At 39.9% G+C, this 24,446-nt stretch overlaps 1 protein-coding gene across 2 annotated transcripts in view; it reads right to left on the reverse strand.

The window, feature by feature from the left end:
• The window catches only part of LOC100648228 (organic cation transporter protein), a 140,911-nt gene extending 124,391 nt beyond the window's left edge, over positions 1-16,520 (reverse strand). Inside the window, exons 1-2 of one of the 2 annotated variants that reach the window (XM_048412335.1) lie at positions 16,435-16,520; positions 15,766-15,871 (exon numbers count right to left, since the gene is read on the reverse strand). The gene's annotated coding sequence lies outside the window, so the exon portion shown is untranslated. Of the gene's footprint in view, positions 1-15,765; positions 15,906-16,434 lie in introns of both variants that reach the window. The other variant, XM_048412334.1, reaches the window with a different exon arrangement.
• Positions 16,521-24,446: the final 7,926 nt, after the last annotated feature.

Here is a 24,446-nt window from a genome sequence, read left to right on the forward strand (position 1 = left end):
GTCAATTATGAGCCACAATTTATGTCACGTTTCTGTCCCCTTCGTTTCTCGATCAAGTTCCACTAATGAAATAACTACTCGCGGCCAATTACTCGTCGATGACGAGAGAACGACAGTTGAGTAACTGGAAAATGATCGGAAATGATAAGCTGCAGGATTTCTCGTCGTAGATAGCCGAGGACGATGGACGTGGCTGTGATTGATAGGCTTTCGGTTCCTGTTAACTGTTCGCTACTTCCACTCTGAGCATCCATTTTTTATTCTTTCTGTTGTTCTTAGGTCGGAGCTTTTGCTACAGCAAATAACTCTTTAAGATGGAATATGCGAATCTTGAGATTTCAAATTCTTTGGTACAAAGTATAAATTTCCTACATCCTCTAGGTTTTTCTGGATTCCTCTGCCACGTTCTTCTACATTTTTTCCCTACGAGATTCTTTCAGATTCTCCGAGATTCTTCCTCTAGAAGATTTTTCCTCAAGATTCTTCGAGTTCGTTCTTCGAGTCTGCATTCGAAAGATATTGGAATCTAAGAAATTATTTTTCTTCTCATTAGCACAACTAATAAATCTCTTTCCTAAACTTTCCTAACGATCAAACGTCTACATACGCATAATCTATGTTCTTCTCAAGATTGGAGAAACGCGTAACGGTACAAATAAAAATGGAACACATTAGAATTTGGCCACCATTATCTTTCCTCCTTTTAATTCTCCAAACTATCCCCAAATAACATTAATTTAGGTCCTCGTTAAAAAATTCTATTCCTATTCCTATTTCTAGTCAAGTCATATATCTCGATGAGAAATCTGATATTTTGGAACCATTTACATTACGCAACAATCTGATGCACGCGTATCTATGTACAGCATATTGCACTGAAACAAACTACGATATTTCAACGTCATAAACGTACTACTATAACAAATCTGCGGCGTTCAATGCGTTGACCTAAATTACTCAATATTATCAGTATTTCCAATGTGTTTAACTGCGGTACTCTAACGTCATAGGCATATGGTAAAAATGTCCATTCAATGGACAACGCGTTAGCGTAAAAATTTCGCAACGTTTCCAATAATTCCGATACTTTGTTACGAAACAAGGGAAAGGAAACTAAAAAAACAGATTGGAGCATCGACTGCCGTGGAAACCGGAGTCGTGCGTGCGGATGTTCACGCGCGTGACGGTGCCCCATTATTTTCACCCGATGAAACAATTAGTCAGCCGGCCAGCCGGTCAGTAATTAGACAAAGGACAATTACCGCGATTCACCTCGTTATCTCGCCAGACACGTGTAAGACAAGCTGTTATGAACGATCGTCTCCGCGCAGCAACGTATCGAACGATAATTATAATTGGCCGCATCTCGTTATACGTAAGATCGTTTCCTTCCCGAAAACACGCTCGAATTCCATGCAAAACGGCCTTTATTATCCTTGCACGATTTATCGATCCCTCCGGTCAGACTCTTCCATGAATTGCTCGCCATACCGCGATGGATTTTAGTTGAAAAAGAACAGAGCGTCCAGGCCGGTGGAATTAAAAATGGTAAAATGGTAATTGCGACGTTTAATGAAAATTGTCGGCTGATTGGCTGCTTGCTTGACGATTGTCATTTTTCACGGGATCGTAGTTTGGTATAAAGTATAAAGAGCAGATGAAACTCTGACAAATTGTTGTTGGAGATATCCTATCGCTGGTGATGTATCATCTATAGGGACGCTAATGATAATCACCGAGGATATTTGTAATATTATACGCAGGTATATTAATTTGTAGAAATTGAAATTTATTCTAATTTACGCGCGGTAATTCTTTGAGGAAATTAGAAATAACTATGAGAAGATAGGATAATGAGATAGAATGGAGAATTATAGAAATATAAATTTGCAAGTGACGATTTGCCTAGAAGCTTGCTGTCGATAACTTGCCAATTTCATTTAATTCAGAATCGAGTTACGGCAATATTCGTACACTATAAAAGTTGAGGAAAGAATTTCTTCGGTAGAGAATTTATATTTTGCGATAAACCTAAGGCGTTCATAAGCCTTGACATTTATAATTCCATAAATATGAATTCATAAAGATTTCATTAGTGAGATAATGGGAAATAATAAAGATACCATAGCACAGAATGAGAGTAAAAAAACTGCCACTTAAATTTCATTAAAATTAGCGGAATCTAATCAGCGATCTCTTACGTACTTCCTGAACCACGATAATACAATTAAACAGCGTTAACGTGGAAATAAATGATCGTGTAATAAACAGAGATCTCCCCTTACGTGTTCTTTCCGTCTGAATTTTATTAAAATCCGCAGAACCTAATCCGCAATTTATTCTGCGAAATTATCGGCCAATGAAAAGCTCCTGCGAAAGTTGCACCCTTTAACGCGAATAGAGAGATCAACCCCTTTATATACGCTTCTTCCATTCGCGTTCTAGTAACATCTATAAAATCTCATCAACAATTATTTTCACGATTCACGTGTTCACCGTGATACCATCGGCAATTAAATACCACTAACGCGAAAATGAGTGTTCTTTTAAGAGGGAACGAAGCCTGTCACGAAACACACCCTCACGCATTCCCTGTAAAATTTTACTTATTGCTACTCTCACGGTTTTACGCTTAATGTACTCGGTATAAATGCTTAATGTCGTTTGATAAAAACATTATGAATACGTAATGGAATTTTTGATTGACAAGTGAAAAATGTAAACACTGAATTGCATTGATTAATGAAAGAAGTAAAAGTATTTTACATTTATACTTGAGTAGGAGAAATTTAGCAAGTTTAAGAAATCTTTTTTCATTAATTACGTTTTATAATTAGGCAATGAATGTTTATGGCAATTCACGTTTTTACACATCGAATTAAAGAAATAGAACGCAAGCAGACGTTCGTTTCAAAAACAAATATCACGACGAATAATATACATTGAATATTTTATAGAACATTTTTGCCATTTCGTACAGTTTTTCTAACTTTAAAAAATCTTTTCCATTTTTTATTCAATTTATAGTGAAAATAGTTAAAGAAAAAAGAACGAAAAGTAATGTAAAAAAAAAAGATGTGTAAATAATGCTTCTGATTGTCAGACGTTTTCAAAATCTGGATATTATTTAAAATCTGCCAAATTTACGATTATTCACACGACCCCCGTGACTCTGCTGATAGAATCTCGCTTCGTCTATTCGAGGAAACGATTCGCGTGCATTCTCGTAATTTTATCGGCGAAACAAAAAATAAATATGGTCGATCCTGGAAGAGGATTGTAATCATCTGGCAACGTGGAAGAGGCGTCGAAATGCGATACCGCTCGATATCAGATGAGCCGATAATCGATCCATTAATAACGTCTGGTTGGATCCATTATTAATGGTAATTAAGCCGATATAGAAATTGATTGCGCGACGCGACGCAGCTGGACGTTACTAAATAATATATATCGCGAGCTCGTGGTCAATGACGCGTGACAAACCCCCATTTACAATGCAATGTAACGGAGCACCCTGCTTTCGCCACTTTTATCATCCATGCGTAGACTTTCATCGCGATAGACGAACATCGAATTTTTGTTTTATTGCTTTCTATAAAACTGGAATTACCTTTCATGTCATTCTGCCACGTCAATTATCTTATTCTATGATAGTGAAAAAGAACATTGTAAAGGTTTAAGAATTATTATATGGTCGCCATATACATAGACATAGATAGATGGTTTCAAATTTTTCTGCTGATTTTACAATATCGATCGATCATCACAAATCCAGCCTACGATATTTTACGGTAAGATACGTATATTTCTTATAAAAGATATTGCGTGTATCTATTTTCAGGACTAGCTATATCTTCGTAAATCATATATATCGTAAAAAGATTTAATCCTCTTCCGCAATGAACCGATGAAACATTCGTCGAAAGATCAAATCATTTCCTGTCCCTAACTTATCGAATTTCTGTGACTTAGAATTAAAAACTGGTGAATATATGTTGACAGAAGCTTCTCTCGGCAGAACTTAAAAAATGACGGCAAGCGATATAAATTCAGTGCAAAATGTGTAAATAAAATACAAAAGACCAAACATAAAGTAGCAAAGTTCATGCGTTAACGAATAAAAAATCCTTTGTAAATCATTGTAATTTACGAATAATCACGCGAACAAGCACAGTCATCTACAATTCTGATCACCGGGCAGCGTCCAATAAATTCGGGAATCGAACGAGCGCCAGGGAGCCGCGATAAAAAGCGGCGAAAAACAGGGAATCGATCAAGCCCCCCTCGATATTTTTCCCGGGCAGATAAAAACGACGGTATTTACCGAGCAGATTTATTCGAACCCTCCTCGTCCATATTTTTTTTCACCCGTGCATCGTTTCGTTCCTGTGTATGTAACTCTGTGTATATACATATACATATGGATATGTACAAGTACAAACACCCTCAACCACCCCCTGATCCCCTACCATACGAGAGCGTGTCAATTGCGTGGCAACCGGGTCCACGATTGGATAACACCAGGTCGGCTCGCTATATCGAGCTTCGATTATTGGTTCACCATGGGGTAGGTGGGCGAGGCATTTGCACACCGGTGTTTCCTCTTCTTCTCTGTCTACCCTGTTCTCGCAGTCTCCCCTTGCACCGGACCAGAGCTGCAGGACCAAAACGAGCTCCCAATTAACCAACAATCCGAAACAATTTAGCCGGTCAGATCGTATCTGCGCTTTCAGCGCGCGCAACTTCGCGCCAGGATCCTTAAGCCGCGTTCATACGGGTTCGACTGGAAGCAGGCTATAAGAAATTGTTCGAACTCATCGAAGATCGAGAGTTAACGCGATATTTCCTTCGCGATCTCTTTGTCCATCGATCTACGTTATCTGGTTTGCTTTGTTAATATCGGCGGCGGCGAAAGGGAATTTCAGGTATTCGTTTAACATCTTTTCCGTCGACTTTAAAATGAAAAATTAAAGCCGATAGGTATTGCGAATAATCGTGGAAGAATTTATAACGTTATATATGACAGGTTACTGTTTGATCCTTAATGGGTGTTCTTTCGAGCATGAAGAAAGTAAGTATGTTGGATTGGATGGTAATAGGATGGTATATACAGGTAGGTGTTGGTTTGAAGATATCCTTGGATGAGTAGAGTAAAGGCTGATTCGCAATGATGGAAATGGTATGTAAGTAGATAAGCTTCTTACGATTATCAATTATGGATTATTCAAATCAGTGAGATTTTGTAGTCAGCCATCGGTACCAAAGTATTCATGGATACAGCGAATAAAGGCTGATTCACATTTATGGAAATGAAATTTAAATAGCTAGAGCTTCTTATAATCATTAGCAATGGATTGATAGTTGGATATTAGATAGGTGTACAAAGCTATTCATAGATGAAATGAATTAAGGTAGATTCACATTGATAACAATGGAATAGGAATAAGTAGTAAATACATAGGACTTATTACAACCACTACATAGAAGTATCGAGAAGTTTCTTCGAAGTATTTATGGATGGGTCGAGTAAAGGCTGATTTACATCAATATAAGTAAAACATAAGTAGACGGAACTTCTTACAACTATCAACGAAGGAACACACTGATGAATAAAATTCGTAATTAGACATTGTTTCACAAATTTTTACAAACCAAGTGAATAAAGGCTGATTCACATCGATAAAAACGAAATACATCAGCATGGGGTTCCCTTCGCACCTTGTACAACAAAAATACCAGGTAAAAAATTCAATCCTCGACTACCATGTATTTCACATCGGTTCAAACGATCTGCAAGCTGCGCAACAGAAATCCAGAAGTTCACCAAAAAGGCAAACAACAACCGGTACGTTTTCCTGCGTGTTCAGCATCAGTTTGTACGCGAACCATGGGATTACCGGATAGGAGATCGTGAATCTCGCGTAACAAGGACGAACGAGGAAGAGATCTGTGGGTGGGTGGAGGTACGTACCTACTTCTGTGCCGGCTTAGACGCCGATAGGCCGACGGCGCTCTCTTTGCACGCTTATTACCCTAATGCCAGTACTTAACACACTGTTGCTCGAACGTATTCGTCGGGCTTATTTGCCGTGGCAACGACCGGCTGTCCCGGTTTACCCTGGGACCCCCCTCGAGCGTGCCGCCCCTTTTATCTGGCCATTTTGCATTTTTCCCTTACCTCGAACAGAGATCATTCTGAGATTTCGCTCCATAGGTTTCCATGCAAACTTTAACACAGAGAGATCAGTATATTTTGACAAGGCTGTCTACCGTTGTAAACTACGTCCCTCTATTTAGCTGTAATTTGCTGTAATTTGTATTGTAAAAAGGTGTGGCCGCTTTGAGTTATTCATTTGTTTTAGTTAATGATTGGGTTAGGATTTATATACAAATCTAATTCTTTATTGTTCCAAGTCTTGGAAAAATTTATAAAAATTCTGCAACAGTTATCAATGTGTCTACCATATTATGTTACCGTTTCTTAAGCGAAATCTTTCAAATTTTCTTCGACAAACGTGAAAATGCTTTTCATGTAAATTTAAATTTGAAAATCCTTCGATATTTATAGTACTCCAAAGTATATGTAAAAGAAGCGTATTTTAAAATTCTACATTATAGAGAAGAAATAGAAATAAGATCTCTATCAATGGACATAAATTTTTCAAGATTATAATTTACGACTAAACACTTCCTTATTTATACGTTCGTTTCACTGCGCGTATTTTATTGCTCGCTTTCCTAAGGACCATTTTCGTTGCTACAATCTGAGAGCCGTCGTCATCATCGGCAACCCTCGTCATGAACCGTCCATACGAATGAACCTAGCAAATGTCACTATAGATCCACAATTTACATAATATGTTACCGAGTATTAGAAAACTGATACGTCTGTGACATTAAAGCCACGATTTATGGCGATTTCGTCGAGGTTAGGTCTCGAATCAACGGTAAATTTGCGACAATAGAAAATTGGTACAGTGACAGGCTGTCGATTTCGAGTTTATGTAGTTACAAATTCTGTTCGATCGGTAACCGTAGAATCGAATATTGCAAAATAAGTAAGTAAACCGCATAATGCAAACGCCTGGGACACGGTAAACAAGCAGCCCCGCAAATTACACGCTGCAGCGTGATTATGTTCGAACACTGATTGCTATACCTGAGAGGTAAACAGTAATGACTTCGAGATTACATCTATTTAAAGGTTATAATAAAGTTCTAAGCGCTACACGGAGCGAGCCAGTTCGCACTTTTACTCGCAATGTCTGCTAAACTGCCAACATTAAAGTCTACAACGTTGTTTCATCCTTTTAAAAGTTCGCCGCATATCCTAGCCATTATCCTGGTTTCAGTAAAGAAAGAAAAGCGAAGCTAAAAAATTGCTAGTTTGTTTAAGAAAATCTTCGATATTCTCCGCTTGTATTACAACCAACGATCATAATTTATCGATCGTATTTCTCGTATGCGAGAATTCTCTCCGATACTATCCCTTTAAAGAAATTTATTCTTTCAAGCCGTTAACTGCCAGTTCCTTTTTCCTGCCATTTGTCCATATATAATTCTGTAAATTTCTATCGCTTTCCAATAAATTTAATCTACAGTCCGATGTCTATATAAAATCTCATTAACATTATGTTGACGCTGAAACCAAGTAAACTGAGATACAATGACCATGAAATAACACGCCAGTATGAAAATGTATGGGATTAGGAGTTCAAATGGATGGAAGAACGTAATTTTATTAACTTAAAACACTAACGCTTCGATCAATCGCTGCTACTAAGTAATCTTGATTCTTCTGTTGGTCACAAGATCACCGGAAATTATAAACAACGTCACAAAAATCTTTCACATCGTAGAAATCACCTTAGAAAGTACAAAGAGTATCATGGAAGGAGCCGCATAAAACAAAAATGAACGAGATATACTTTATTCCGCTATAACGTTGCATTCTCAAAAATACTAAATACAAATATCTTCCAATTAAAACAAATTACTATCTAAGCATCACGGACACGACCATGAGATCTGAGCAAATTCCTCTCGACCGTCACACCAAACGAAGAGAATAACCGCCGATGGGTTAAGAAACTCATTCGTCCGAGAGTTCCAAGGAACGATCTGGTTCTCCTCTCGTGACGAAAGAACAGGAATTATCATAACATCACTGTCAATTTCGAGCAAGATAGAAATGCAGAACGCCGATAGAAAGACAGAGGCAAGGATAGAACGGCGCAGTGACTCGATACAGAAAGAAGGGGGGACGCTTTCGCTCTAGGCACCCGGTATATAGATCGTTCGTACGCGATGCTGCCCCAATGGCGTGGCGTTCTCGGCAGATAATTATCACTAACCATCAGCTATTTGCGAGGAATGGCTGATAATTGCTATGTTGTTCGGCCTCTACCGACCGATAACCCGCCTAGGACTCCTTTTAGACGAGCTGCTCGCAGTCACTGCAACCTCCAGGGCCCCTCCGCTGAATCTTTCTAACGTTTTTATTCTTTCCTTTTTATACGCTCCACGACCCTTCCACCGTCCCTTTTCCTTTAAGCTCGGCGCTCTTCGACCGTGGATCTGTAACGCAAGGAAAATCTTGCATCGCGCTTTCGATAATTGCATTTTCCACTATTACATAGGAATTCTTATATTCTACAGATTTGGAATTTTTCTATTCCGTGTTATGCAGGTCAGCAGAAAGTTAGTTATACGTAGATTATCTTGCAACCTATGTCTTTTCACTGTATATGGTTTCTTATAGTTTTCTATATCTTTAACGAAGATTGTATTATTATATGTTGAATGCTATATATTCAATTATAAACGATTCAAGTCTAACGTAATTCACTCTAATTCGAATTTAAGAAGAATCTAAGCCAATTTGAATGCAACGTGAAGTTAGAGTAAACCTAGTAGGAAGATCGAAAAGGTCTCCTAATTTAATCTAATTCAAGTTTAATAAAAATTAATCCGAATTAATTTCAATGAACCAAACTTAAACTTGAAAACGGAACATCCGACAAGAAAGAAGCGAGACGATTGTCCACAATTTTAGCGTTAGATCTGATCCTAATTCCCATTTTTGTTTTTCCTCCTTCTGCCACAGATATACCAAAAATATTCACCATTGCCATTAACTCATAGCCATTACCTGCTCGACGTTCCCGCCTCTAGAATAATAATCACCAAGGTTCGTGAAGAAACAACATTTCAACGATAGCAGCATCTTTCCTAGAAAGCACCTCTCTACCATCTCCTCCTCGAGACTGGTTATCATTAATCGCAATTAATTCGCAAATATCGTCTTACAGGGGGATTACCGGTCGCCATGATATCTCGTTACATTTTTCGACGCCCCCAACGACTGATACCCACGATTACTCTAGACGAGAGAAGAGGTTAGGGCAAAAGAAGTTTGAAGAGGCAACGCCATATACACCCTACAGCGGAAAGACACGCAACGTTAACGCGCGTGTACTCGCGAGCCACTGGTTGGATAACTCTCTTATTGCCCTGTAAATCGTAATGTTACACCAGCAATTTAATAAGCCGGCCGCGTTCACTTATCCCCACTGACGAGCGCTGGCTCACATAATAATGTTAATGGTAGCGAGTATATCTTCTAGGACAGCTCGGGGGAGCCGGCTAAAGCGGCTTATAAATGTGTCGGTTATATGTGTGTAAATAGCGTGAGAGTGGAGCGGTCAGTGAGTGAATGGTAATACACTGAAGCACGCGTGGAGGAGGCTGGTGCAACTTTTGATCGGGAACAGATGGTAATTCAATGGTTTCTGCACGGTAACCGATGATGCATTCAGATTGTGGATTTTTATGCGTTTATGGGAAATTTAAAATGTAAAAGTTCGCATAATGTGCATAATACATAGAAATATATAAAATATACAAAAGGTATAGCGTCTATTGTAATTTTCCATCGGCAAAATTGCTTAGATCGCGTTTCTTCCTACTTTTATATAGAAATATATTTTTACGAAGTAGCACCTTTACGAAGGTATGAATTTGCTGAAATATCCGCAGTTTATGCCGTCTCCTTCCAATTCTTAGAATATCGTACTTGATACGAGTTAGTTTATTTATTATTGCTTAGTCCGTGTCTTTCGGCTTTGGACGAACTTTCGGTTTTACATGTCTTATATGTCTACCTCTCATCTTTTCCACTCTATTCTATTGCACTTCCTTAATTATTCTGTCTCTAAAAACTAAAACTAGGAACTACAAATTAACCACTAATGACTAAAAACTGTTGCAACTTTGGGCTTTAGCCTCCTTGCTGTGCAATCTTCCTGTCGTTTGTCCTTCTCTTCTCTATTATTGCTTTCAGTTCTGTTAAACCTTCTCCCATCTCATTTAGCGTTTTTCCTATGTCCTTTGGTCCTCCCGTTATTTCACATCCTTCTATTACATGTCTCAGATCTTCTTCTTTCCTTTTACATAGTCTGCATCTTTTTTCTTCCTCTTCTTTCCAGTATTCCCTTGCTTTGGTCTCGTTTCCACACCTGTATCTTGCCAGTATTCTTCTGTCCTTCCACTTCATCCTTCCTTCTAGGTTCTTTGGTAATTTTTCTTTAGCTATATTTCTGTAGTGTATATTATATTTGGATTCCCTTATTCTTTCCCCCCTCCCTTCTGCTTCTCTCTTACTTCTTTCTTCTATAATTTGGTCTGCTGTCATCCTTTCTTGCTCCTCTCCTGCTTCTATCTGCATCCCTCCTGCGTTCTCAGATACGAGTTACTGTTGTAGGTTTGGAAAGTTTGAGATAGCGTCTCTTCCATGAAAGAATTTTGGAAAATTGAACGAGATCGTTGGATACTTTAATTAGAAATAGACGGTAATTCTTGTAATTGAAACCTTGAGGATGGATTTAGTAGCGATAAAGGAAATTTGAATTTTTAGATAGTGTCGAATCACAGTTAGTGCTGTGGATTTGGAAACGTAAAATCTTCTTTTATTTATTAAAATTACAGAATCTTACACATGTTTCTTTAACCTAACCAGACTTAACGAACCAAGTCTAACCTCGGAGCTGAAATAAATTACAAACCGCCTGATAGAAACATCTCAACTACCATAAAACAGTACCACATTACTCGAAATTCTTTGACGAACTTTCTCCATCTTCTCTGAAACACGTTCGAACAGGTTCAAACGCCCAAACCATTCACTTCAATGACTTCTTCCAAACCAACCACTCATCAACGCTGAAACCATACATTCATTTGCACGAGAAGCACTTCTACCGAAAGATCAAAATCGACGATCAGAGATAAAAGAAATGTAAGATTATCAGATAACACAGTCGAAGAATCCATCGGATCCCCTCCAATCACACGAAGAAGCTTCGTGAGGATCTCGATTCGCCTCGAAGGCAACCGTAATTACGCGTGGCGACTATTCATTAAGCTGATTGCACCTTCCTTCTTCTCCCTGTTCTCGTTTTCCATTCCAACTGGCCGGAACGTTATCGCGGTTGTTCGCGTAAAATCGAGCGATCCCTCGCGACCGCTGCCCTCGGTTGCCGTGCGCACACGTTCAAATTGCGCCTCTATGCATCGATTTAACGAGAGTCGAATAATGCAGGCGGCATTTTTCTGGGACACCCGTTGATTCGCGGCCAGCGTTCATCTCGATGAGGGATCGCGGAACATCGTTTTATCGTTCGGGATATTATTACCGCGAGATGGAGGAAAAGGTGCTGCTTCTTTTCTTTTTTTTTTTTTTTGCCTCCTCTTTTCCTTTTTACTCTGCTGTTCGTTTCTTTATTTGCGGACGGGGATTGGGCTGGTCGAAACGGTGAAAGGTTAGAGAGGTTTCGAAGAGGTTTTAAGATGATTTCGAAATTAACTGCAGTGTGTTACATCTAGCAGGTTCGAGTAGGCAAATAGCAAAGGAATAAGATTTTTGTAAAATATCGAGCGAAGCCTGTAGACGATTTCGACTGGATTTTATCTGCTTTTAAACATTTGCTTGTAACTGTAACTATAATTGTACTGTAACATCAATTACAGTGTGTTACAGAAAATTGAATTAAAAAAAATGACAAAGGGATGAGATTGTTACAGTATACCAAATAAAGAATGTAAATAGTGTTAATTAGATTTTATCAGGTTTTATGTTGGAATAATTATTGAATTACGACGTTGATTACATCATCCCACACGCTCGTAACGCGTGCTTTTCCAAAGTTTTCACAGCCAACGATCGAATGCAATCGGAATCTTAGCGCTACTTGCAACCAAATAAAACATAAGGAAACTTGCACGACGTGATACACTTTGGAAAAAATCAAACCGCTCTAACCCGCGTAATCATTCAATTTGCAGATCCGTCAATTACAAGGAAATAATTGATCGGACTTACTGATCCGTCAATTACAAGGAAATAATTTATCGGTTTCAATTAATCTAGACAAAAATCCGAAAGCACGCGAGAAAATCAAACCGTGAATGTTTCAAAAAGTAAGAAAAAAGAAAAAAGAAAGAAATTTGCGCGCACCATCGGTTACTTTCCCCGACGTCTCTATTACTCGAAAGCGGGCAGGTTAATTTCCCCTTTGGACGAGGAAGAAGGGAAGAAAAGAACAGGAGGTTATTAGAAGGGCTTATCACGATCAGCTTTCTCGCAATTACCGCTCACGAATAGAATCGGTGGACTTCTCGAGTGACTTCTGGCCGGATACTAAACTACCCGTGCGTCCGATCGATCGATAATGAACACGTGGAAGTATTCGAGGAGGATACGTGACCGTGCATACGCACGCATCCTGAGCGTGTTCGAACCGAGAATGCATAGGCCCGCCACGATACATCTCTTCTGATCGAATGCGTTATAATCATCGCGACGACATTGTAATATCGTTCCCCTCCGCCAATAGACGTCTGGTGATCGTAGAAGTATTCCTCGACGTGACTTCCTCCGGTGGATCGTCTATCGATCTATCGATCGATCACTAACCATGGAAATATGAATTCACAGGGACTATTAATATTTTGTGATCGCGTGCATTCAAATCGCTATTCTTCGCTAGCCATTGAAATTGTTCTAATGTATTAAGTGTCTTGGATAGCGAAAATTGATACAAAGTTTTTATTGGAGATGGAAATTATGCGCGGAGATTTGTGTGAGAATTTACGTGAACTCGTGGAGGGAATTTCTGAGGTATGAATTTCGATTGAGTTTGATTAGAAATACATTCAGAGGACTAGATATTTTCGCCATACAATTAAATCTTTGTTTTAATCAGCTTGGATGCGAGTGGTTCGATTTGAAAATTTCGGTCAGCATTGAATGTAAGATGAGTTTCGATTGGAATGCATCGAGATGGCTATTTTTCGATATTGATGAAATTTGCATCAGTTTCTTTGAATGAGATTTGAATATATGTTGCACTAGGTTCCACTTGGAAATCTTGTGAACATTGAATTTCAAGAATTAAGAATCAAACGGCTATACTTCGATGATAATCCTTAGTTCACGTTTGACTATGTTGGCCTAAGTTGTCTTAAAATCGTTTGAGCATAGTCTAGATACGAGTTGAATTTCTTATTGAATGCAGGAATGGTATGATAAGTAAATCTACATAAATTTGTATTAACTGCAGTTTGTTTAAATAGCTATAAGTTTGTAGGAATAAGATTTAAATTTGGAGGAACTTTCTGTTGGTACATTTGAAATTCATACAATAGAGATAGGGTGGATGAAGATTAAAAAGCATAAATCTGAACTAGCTTTAAGTTAGGTTTGGGTTACCTACGATGATTTGAATCAGGTACGATATAATCTGGTGCAGGTATTTTACATATATTTATGTTAATCTTTGTTTAAGTATAAGCATAGTTCAGATAAAATATAAATTTCGATATCATGTAAACTATATTTAAAGATTAAACGGTATGGTAAATCAGGAACTTCATGGAGAACACGGAGATCTCTGTCAAGATTATCTCGTGAAAATCAGAATTAATTCTGGAAGTTTACATTGTATGTAAATGATTGAAATTTTTCAAAAGAGTGAAGTTGAAACAAGTATGCGGTCAAGTGGAATCGGTTCGAGTGGAATCCAGAGAAGTTCAACGTAAGAATGTGGAAATCGATGATCACTCTACTAGCTGGCAAAGGCATCTTATTAAACATGCTGATACCAGTGCGTGATTCGCCTCATTTACAATACACGAAGCACATCATCCTAACATTCTATGGAAAATTCTTTCCGGCGGATTTCAATCAACCAAATATTCCGCAATAAAATAAGAAGATCTGTATACTCAGCTCATTAACGATATTTCTAAAACAAAAAATTTATTCGAATCAATTACAGTGTATTTGTAACGAATCTCTGATTCTTATATTAATCGATGCTTCAAAGAGCGTATTTTAATATAAATTCACGAAGGTTTGCAAAAATAAAGAACATCTGTTTCAATTCATAAATATTTTAAATAGTTCTAAATTTCTGTAAAGGAAATGGCCTTCCGCTGGTCCGCAATTGTACATGTGTGTATTCTAAATAAATTTTCTGTATTAAAATTATCTCACAGCGAACTGAGATTTTGCGAATACACTTACAAACTGTTTTATTTCATTCCTGAATATTTAGAAGTAGAAGAATTTCTATTGCCTTTCTCAACCAATAGAATTTTATTCGAAAAGAATGTTGAGTTATAAAGAAATTTCTAATATCCAAGAATTAACGATTCTTAAACATTACTTAAAGCAACTAAAAACTACAGAAATTCGAAATTAGCATTCGAGGATGTTGAAGATATTTTTCATATAGCAATTAATTAAAACACATTTATTATGCCATCATTAGCCACGCTTCTGTAAATTACCTCTATATATCGAACCCAATAACTCACCCTCCTTATATGTACCAGTCCTATAAACGGACTTAACCGCAGCCGGATCGTCGTTCCAGCGAACTTTATGCAAATTTACGAGAACGTTCAACGCGTCAGCATAAAGTCCATCAGCTGCGACGTTGTTCGTTCAGCAGCCGGGTGCACGCATTTTTATCGCGTCGGTTCGAGAGCCAGCGAAACCGGTGTCGTAATATACAATCGAACGAAAGTCCGATCTCCTCGAGTGCTGGAGAAACTCGTGAAATTCCTTCCGTGATTGTTCTCCAGCTATTCTCATTCTTTCGATGAATCGATTAAAAGGGGTGGGGTGAAAGGTGTTACACACCTGTTCGATGTGATTATTTTGAAATATCGTTATAGGTTATGAAAAGAATGGTGGTAGATCGAAAATCGAATATTTTAACAATATTTTCATTTAGTACTTGCATTTAGGATACCGGTAATATCTTTTGTAAAGTGGGATTAGATTTTGGTGGAGTAGATTTGAGTTAGGTTTGAAAAATTGAGAATATGAGGAGTTGCAAGATTAGTTTTTTAGTATTCAGATAATGGTTATACTGAGAAATTAAAGTTAATTTTGAAGAATATTCGATGTGGTGGAATTGAAAAATGTTTACATGAGTTTGGTAATAAGGCTTTACGTATACTTTGAATATACTATATTCTGGTACTAACTTTCTTACAGTTAATCAGTTTATTCTTCTAATAGCTCGATGCGTGTTCAATTTTTCTTGTAAAATCTGCATAACCTAACCTCAATCTCGGTAACTCTACATCGAACCTATTAAAACAATCTTAGCCATAAAATAATAAACGCTCTGTCAAGTACCACTAGAATCTTCTTCGCTCTAATCTACTTTACGTAATTGATTAACAACTTACCAAAACGCGATCCAATCGAAGAATTCCACAAGGCGGTTTCTATCCGGGTCTCGAATCCGGAAAGGAAGGTGTCCCGCAATTTTCCCTGATTTTACGATTCCTCCTCCTGAATGGTAGAATCAAAACCGCTGAATTACACGCTGAAAACGATGCAAACTCGTATAAGATGAATCGTGTACGAGAAGTCCGTGCCGGCCGGCCGTATAGAAAGCGGTGGAAAAGGCTTCGAACAGCGTTACACGCCTAATAACCGAGTATCATCTCTCTGTCGAGAGTCGAGGAGCGGGGAATTTCTACGATTCGAGATCTCGATCCGTGGATCTGTCTAATGTGGCCCAACCACGCGAACCTATCATAACCTGGGCCAACCTCAGCCATCTAACCACATGTTTGCGAAGCTAACTTCTTACAGCCTCGATTTCCCTTGGATTTGCATTTCTACCAGTGCTAACGTTCCCGCGGGATCAACGTTCCTTACCATCTTTCCGTCTTTTCCGTCTTTTTATTCCCTAGAATCGTTTCGTATCGTTCCAAAAAGGGAATAACCACTAGGAGAAACGATATGATTGTTCGAATGGAGATTGGCCGGCGCTATTAAGACCTTGTTAATGCAATTTCTGATCGATTTTTTTGCGAGAAGTGGGTAATCAGACTTGTCCAACGATTTACCTGTGAACGGAAGATTGTTCGATGATTTAAAACGCAGTTTGAGCTTCTCTCACTCTTGCATCTTCGACACGCCATTTATGTTTACGAGTCGCGTCAGACGCGTGGTCACGTGATGCGCAAACTACTAGTGCGCAATCAGTACCAATTTACGATTTTCATAATCATAAAGAATCGCTCTGTATTCATTGTATCGTTATAAAAATCATTTGCTAAATCTGTTAATTAAATAATAGATATGTTTGCTTAATCTAGCTTGACAGATACACTGTCGGCCATGAGAATTAGTTGAATCGTTTTTCACCGCTTTTACTTTCTAGGTGTTTTAGTATAAATCTTATTTCGTTCGCATCATTTATGCTTTAATATGTAAAATCCTAAATAATGTAAAGTTTATGGGTCATTTTCAATAAATGTATTTAGCAGATGTTCTACTATTTATAGCCTTTTCACCTAACCCTATCGAAATTTTCTAATATCATAATGAAAACTATAATACACTTAAGTTTTATAAAAGTTACAGATTTGTAATTTCTGAAATGAGATACCTAGTTCTATCCAATGGTGCCAGAAAAATAATAACAATACAACGATCTCTCGAAAAGCTACTTTACGACTTATAGGAACATTAATGTCGAAACGATTAAGATGTGAATGTTTATAAAAGTAGGTTTCTATATCTAGTGAAAAATGTGTACGTTCATAGAAGTAGCTTTCTATTTCTAAATTAGGTTTTCATTTCCTTTAGATTTTGACCACATAGATTTATTTACCTTTGCTAACTCGATAGAGTAAAGATGGGCCCAGAGAAAACAAGGTCAATTAACGTGTTGAAGACGGAACGGCGTCTCGTTTTATTTGATCGAATATAGAGCTTGAAATGGTACATTACAAATAGAGCCAGTTTCTTTCGCGCTGGAAAAGCTACCTAGTTCATTATTGGAAAAAAAAGTGGGAGAACGTTGTTAGACTTAAAATTAAAAGGAAGTTTATGAGGTTAATTGTTAAGAACGAGGACTGTGTAAGAATTCTTACAATTGCGTCCAGTTTCCGTGATTGTATTTATGTTCACAGAAACCAGTTTCCTTGACCAGAGTGAAATTTCACGTAGATCTGAACAACTGGAGTTAGACCGAGTAATTCTAGGTGATTCTTCAAGACCAGTTCCTCGAGATCAAAGTGAAACGCTTGGATCGGTTTCTGGCAACCGTATATAGACACCTTTGGAACCAGTCCCTATTATCAGAGCGAGATTCCTTGACATCGGTTTACTATGACTGCACCTGGGCTCGAAGATTTCTTGCGAATGGCGGTCGACACTTCGTGGTCGGGTTGTTAGAACTCAATTGAAGTCACGTGAAATACTAGATGACCGATATTCCGCTCCCTTTTCACTGGAAATAAGATTCGTTCGATCTAAAGCTAGTCTCGTTTTCAATACAGTATCTATGGAATTCGAAATTATTTTTGGAACGGCATGTAAAATAAAAGAAACTCCTCTTGTATACCACTTTAGATATGCAAATAGCGCACTATAATAAAAACCATCCTACTTTTATTGCATCATCCAACGAACATACGTTACAATCTAATATGTTTATTGGAATCGAGGAAACATTTATTAAGCCACGTAGAGTCGTTCAATTTTGTGAAACTTTCAAGATAAAATCTGTATTTATCTCCCTGCTTTATCTTTCGATTTAAGAACTCCTTCCAAGAGAATTTACTTGTTAAAATAAATACAGAGGCTTTCGAAATGAGTGCTGCCCAACTGCCACACGACTATTCTCTCGTTTTCTACTTAACAGAACTGCTATAACGACCAAGAATCGTTTAAAAAATCATCACTTTTCAAAGATCGACCACCAATGTGCTTCATTGAAAATTTAACGATCGCTAAAATTCATAAAACCTCCTATGTTCGACCTACGCTCGATATTTACAATAGCAAAATGATCAACCTACCACGTATACGACAGATACTGGTTGCCAAAAACCGTTCGCGTCGAGTCCAAGTGCGAAACGGCGAAAAAACTCAAACCTGAGCCAAACAAGTCGGTCAAAGTATAAAAAGAAAGCAGCAGAAGATGAAGAAGAAGAAGAAGAAGAAGGGGAGGAGTTGGAGAAAGGGGAAGAAGATACGAGGAGGCGGCGGAAGGCGATGCGTGTGGGTTCAACGAAGGGGGTGTCGGGTTACCAATGAAATACTGGTACCATTTTGTTTACAATATTGTCGGGGGTGTATCCACGGTGTGAGGAGGAGCGTGGGGCAGAAGGTCGGACACTTCCACGGCTCGTTGTCCAGTTCCTCCGGGTTGGAACACCTTGTGCCTGGTTGCGGCGAAAGAGAAGGGAACAAGGAGCAAGAAAAGCGAAAGACAGAGAAACCTATAAGACAGTATACACGCATACAACGTGGGCCCCCTTAAAGAATTATCTCTTTCTCGCGGCTCCGACCGCTGCCTCCACGGAGATCCCCTCGATTGGACTGATTCTTACACGCGCGGCCCGGCGACGAGCCTAAATTGCGAATTCCGCCGCGTTCCACACCGACAAAGCAGCGCGAGTCAAACGAGCTTGTTCCCCCGCCGCCGGATGACAGATTTATGGTATTAGATGGGACACGCGAATTTGTGTTCCCCGGTGACTTCGATCCCTCCGGATGGCCAGCTCGAGGGTAAGAGGCTGCCACGATGGAGACTGGCTATGTTTGCCGAGAGTTTGTTGAACTGACTGACTCTCAGCGAACAGATTTTCGAACGATTTCGGCCAAGTCAGAGTGGACTTACGGGAAACGTAGAATTTTTCCGATTTGTCAATTTTTGGATTTAAGGAATTTTTCGCGATGCTTGAAATACTTGTAGGAATTGTGAATTTTATGGAAGAGCTCGTGGACTGGTCGAATGTTCCTTTTTTGAACAGCTAGTTATTTTCAAAGAGTGTTCGTAAATTGTCGATTTAACGGATTTTAAACGACGTTTGAAATAAATGTAGAACTGAATTTCTTTAAAGAATTGTCCTTCTTCTTTCGTTTAGTTGATGCAGCTGTATAGAACTGCTTCAGAGGGATTGAGAATTAAATACCGAGAGGCTGATTGATCTTCGATAGAAGACACTGTAAATTCTTTCGCCTTTTCACGGATGTTAATCGATATTCGATTTGTTTTTTATAAGTTGTGTCTTTCAGAAAACGCCATTCTCATGTATAGTATTTTAATTCACTTGTTTCTTCGAACTCTTCTTCCTACAGCTGTATTTTTCCGTATTTGATCACAAGATAAATCACAGGATAAACGTTTCAAGATTTTTGCCGTAGTAGCCAATCGGTCGATCTGCAAAGAATCGTCCGATCTTATCGAACGCGAAAGGATGAAAGAGAAAATAAAATGGAGAAAGAAGAAGGGAAGCACAATCAATAAATATCGAATCGATCTCGATTTCATTGAGTAATCGACGCCAATGGGGGAATCTGCATCGCGGCGCTTCGATGCAGGAAGCGCGAAAGAAAATTGCAGATCGTCGCGATTTCCACGCCGTTAACGTTCCGCTATCGATCTAACCGCGAGTTCTCGCCTCTAATCATATCGCGAGCAACGTCTTCCTCGATGTTGCTCAACCTACCGTGAACAACCGCCATTCCACCGATTTGTGTCTCGAATCCAAGCGGATCGCTTGACCCCCGATATATCGTCGGATTTCTCAGCTTCCGGGAACGAGATCGACGCCCACAGAATAGTCGCGGCTTCCGCGAGTACGCCCGTTGACTTTGAAACCCAGTCATTTTGATAATTTTTATCGGTACATAGCTGGCAATGTTAGATTCATCAAACATCCGAGTAACTTGCTTTCGTGGTAATTTGAAGAATATACGACGTGTTACATTTATCTTCTGATAGAAAAGAACGATGAAGATAGTTGCTTCGAACGTTTCAAAAAAAGGAAAATTACTGTTACGTAGAAAAATATATTGGACGTGGAAGTAATTCGTATGAAAAGTTTGGATCGCGTGAAAAGTGTTTCGTAGAAGACAAAAATGAAAAAAGAGATCGACTTGGAATTCTGTTACGTTGGAAGTAAAGAAAATCACCGTTGATAACCGCCGCGTTAATTTCAAATTAACAACGAAATTAGTAGAAAATTCGATGGAGGTAGAGTTCAGAAAGAGATTCCATATTTTTTGTAATATCGTATTCCTGTCCACTTTTACTTTTAATTCGCCGAAGTTAAAGAATGAGACGAGTATAAGGAAGATCTCTTTCTTCGTGCAAGTTTCTTCTGCTTATTATCTACGATTAAATATCCTCTTCGTTCTCATATTTTCTCGACAAAATTGTTTATTTGGCAGAAGCGATCAGTCTCTGCGCGTCCTTTTGGTGATCAAAAAGAAAGTAGGATTTTTAGAGGAGAAGACGCGTCGATCGGTGAATCCTGTGTGTCCTCAAGTTTGCTTAGTCCAGCTTTAATTTCGACTTTACGAGCGTGCTTACCTGGTCTGCTCGGTGGTCCACGTCCCGGTCGTCCGTTTACTCCGTCGCGCAGTCGTGGAAAAAGCTCGTGTCGACCAACGTGTTATTCAAATGCAAACATCCGCTCCGACTCGCGGCTGGTGACTTATTGACTGCACGGATCGGAAACGCCGATCGTGGATGATGCTGTTCCACGTCGGAAGTTCTCCTTCGTTACTGCGAATATAATGGGAAAATGAAAGTTGAGCTTCGATGGTTACAGAATTTGGAATTTTTTAGCTTTGAGCTGGAAATTGCGGGGGATTTGACGGTGGGGATTTAAAGGAGATTTGCGATGCGATTATTTGTAGATTTTTAGAAAGCTCAGAGATCTGAAAATTGGAAGATTGGAAGGTTCGAAAATTCAAAGATTCATAGAAATCCGGAGACCAGGCCAGACATTCGAAGGTTCAAAGATGCGAGAAATCAAAAGTTCAAAGATCCAAAAAAGCAGCGTAAAGATTGGAGGACCTAAGATTCTCAAACCCGCGAGAACTACGATAACGGAATCAATTTCCATTAAGTCGTACTATGTCTAAAACAATCCTCGAACTGCTAAATCTGAAAATTCCAAAACGCCGTCAACCACAGATAAAAACCCCTTAACCGATAAATCATTCGGCCCCACCTTCTCTCCTCCCCCCTTCCCTCAAATTCTCTATCCCATTCTCTAAAATCTTCAAATTCCAATCACGCCTCGAACTTCCCTCAATTCCATTCCGCGCGTCTCTCCCAGGAAACTTCGTCGAAAAACTTCAACGTGTCCAAAAATCCTCTAACGACTCCCATATTCGTTCAACGTCAACCAAAATTTCCCCGTTAAAAAAATCCGCGATGCTGGAGAACGCGATGGGCAACACGCGCGGAACATTTGTCAGACACTTTAGGAGCTGTCGGCCCATTGTTTTCCCATCGATTCCCGCTCGGAAAGCACGCCTTTAACCGATGTTTTACACGCTCGATTCCTGGAACCGGATCCTCCATCTGGGATCGCAGACTTGTGGCATCCGAGTTGCACGTCCGTCGAGAAACAAGAGAAAGAGAAACGATCCAGAGGGACACGCATCGACCGTGCAACGAGCAAGAGTAAGAAGAAGGATAAGCAGACGAAGAGGACGAGGAAGAAGGAAAAGGAAAAGAGGAGTCAGGTATACGTGGCCCGGGACCGCGAGGCCCATTTCGCCTGTCAGGCCCAATTCTGCTCGGGACCAGAAACCTTGGCCCCTCTCTCTCTCTCTCTCTCTCTCTTTCTCTTTCTCTTTCTCTTTCACCGCGTTTCGTGCACCCTTCTGTGGCTGCAGTTTATGGCCGTCATTACCTCGATCGGGCCCTGGCTCGGATTAAACGATTTGTTCGTGTGCACGGTCCACTTTATCGGTCCTGCGTTGCGTCTCGATAGGCCAATGGAATCTTTACGCCATTTGCCGATTTTTACGAATTTTGCAAACCGTGAAAATTGACAGTTTCTCCAAAGACGATTGCTTCATTCGTTGGTTGAGGATGCGTTTGACAATTTTAGACGATACACGGTTGGATTAATTCTCGAAGGTTCAAGAGGAATTGCGAGTTAATAAGCGCTATAAACCAATACGATGACGGAGAGCTAGTTTAAATTTCCTAGATTGAATTAAACTCGCAGCGAAAAAGCAAAGAAATAAGAGACGTCAAATATTCACACTTTCACGGCGAGGTGTTTTGAACGAGGCATTTTGATTTTATCAGCGGGCGGGCAATTTTTCACGAGAGTGTTTCTTACTCTTTCCACGGCCTTCCATTACGTTTCCTTTTGAAGTGGTATTTTTTAAACATTTTGACGCGTCTCGCCTGTTTCATTCAACGATAATTTTTGTGCTATTCGTAATATTACAATCGCTGGCAGCCAAAGTCACGCATTCGCGGAACCTGCCGCGAAAGCGTAAAAATTCGAAGAATTATGGCGCGATATCATTGGGTTCATCTTGAACGGGGATTCATCTTGAATCAAGAGGAATTAGAAACTAGAGCTTGCGGAATTAGAAGGAAGATAAATTAATAATCGCACTGTCCTATACCGTTTGGTAATAAGCGGAAGAACCTCGTTTACGAGGCCACGAAACATCGCCACGCCGGTACACAAGAGAGTGCGAGGATGCGCGTAAATTAGGGAGGATAAGTGGCTGAGACGGAGGATGAAGAAGTTCGGGCACGCAGCTCGTTCAGGAAGCGCTCCTCGAGTAATTGAGGATTTCGCGTCCCTCGCGGTTGCAGAGCCGGCTTAATGCCAGCGTCCGCGTATCTCTCCGCGTGACGTGCACGGGGCAATCGGAACAAAATCTTTCTCTTTTCCTCTTTTTTTTTCCTTCCCTCGTGTTAAACCTTAAAAGCGTTACGTGACGTTTTCACGTGCCGCACGAACGCGATTCCCATAATTAGAAGAGCAAGGACGAAACCGCAGGAACGATACGTTTAATGGCCCTGGTAACCGATACGGTGGAGACACGCGTGTAATTTCGACCAAGAAATTAACGTGTCAGCTGTTTTTGCTCGGGCCGATTTTCGTCAGATTCGTTCCATTTCTCAAGAAACTGCAGGATCCACCAACAAATACGACGCACCAAAATCTCTGCGATAAAAAGAAACTCGCGAAAGCAGCAAACCTCCTTAAAATCCTTAAACCACTCCGTTTCCTTCTCGTCTCTCTTACCCCTTCGGCAAACCTCGATATTCAACCAGGAACGAACGAATCAAATGAGAAAAATGCCCAAGACAACTCCATCTACTGAGGATACGAGATACGTAAGATCTGTGCAAGAGCGAGCAAACAAGTTGGCAAACATCAAAACTGCCGAAGATTCTCAAACAACTGCACTGTCTTGCCATCGGCTTCGCTCTCCCAGCGGACCCAATGCGGCCGAACCTCGGGCCGAGTTAAACAAACCTAAAAATCGTGGCGGAACCCTATCCTCCATCCATCACTTATCGTTAGATCCTGCGCAACACCCAATCATCGAGGCCGTCGGCCATCCAACACCCAATCGATCGGTGAATCGCTGGACGATTCTCTCACGGCTCTCGCCAGTGTCATCGCGGCAATGAAAATATCCATCAAGGCTTTACTTTTCATACGGAGCTAAACATTGTACGTTGTACCTGGCTAGTGGCGCGTCGTTGAGTACCGGTTATGACGAACGACCGGCGTTCCATGGGTACCAGAAGGATCTCGTTCCATCTCCAACATCCTCTCTTTCTTCTTCTTATTCTACTGCTCCTTCCTCTTCGCTCCGTCTGCCATAGAGAAGACTCTGTTTCTCGAAGGAAGTAACAGTATCCGAGTGGATGGATTCCGTGCGAGGTGTGCAGGGACCGTGTGGATTGTGTGCAGAATGAACGCAAACTGTGAGGGTAATTTGCAACACTGGCAATTTACATAATTAGCAGTTCTGAACTCGCGGCCCTCGACGACCCCCACCCTTTCCTCCACAACGCCGCTTCTCCGTCTCTTTCTTCCACTGCTTCCTCCTCGTCTTCCCT

Source organism: Bombus terrestris, chromosome 15 (assembly GCF_910591885.1).
Source record: "Bombus terrestris chromosome 15, iyBomTerr1.2, whole genome shotgun sequence".
Lineage (NCBI taxonomy): Eukaryota > Metazoa > Arthropoda > Insecta > Hymenoptera > Apidae > Bombus > Bombus terrestris.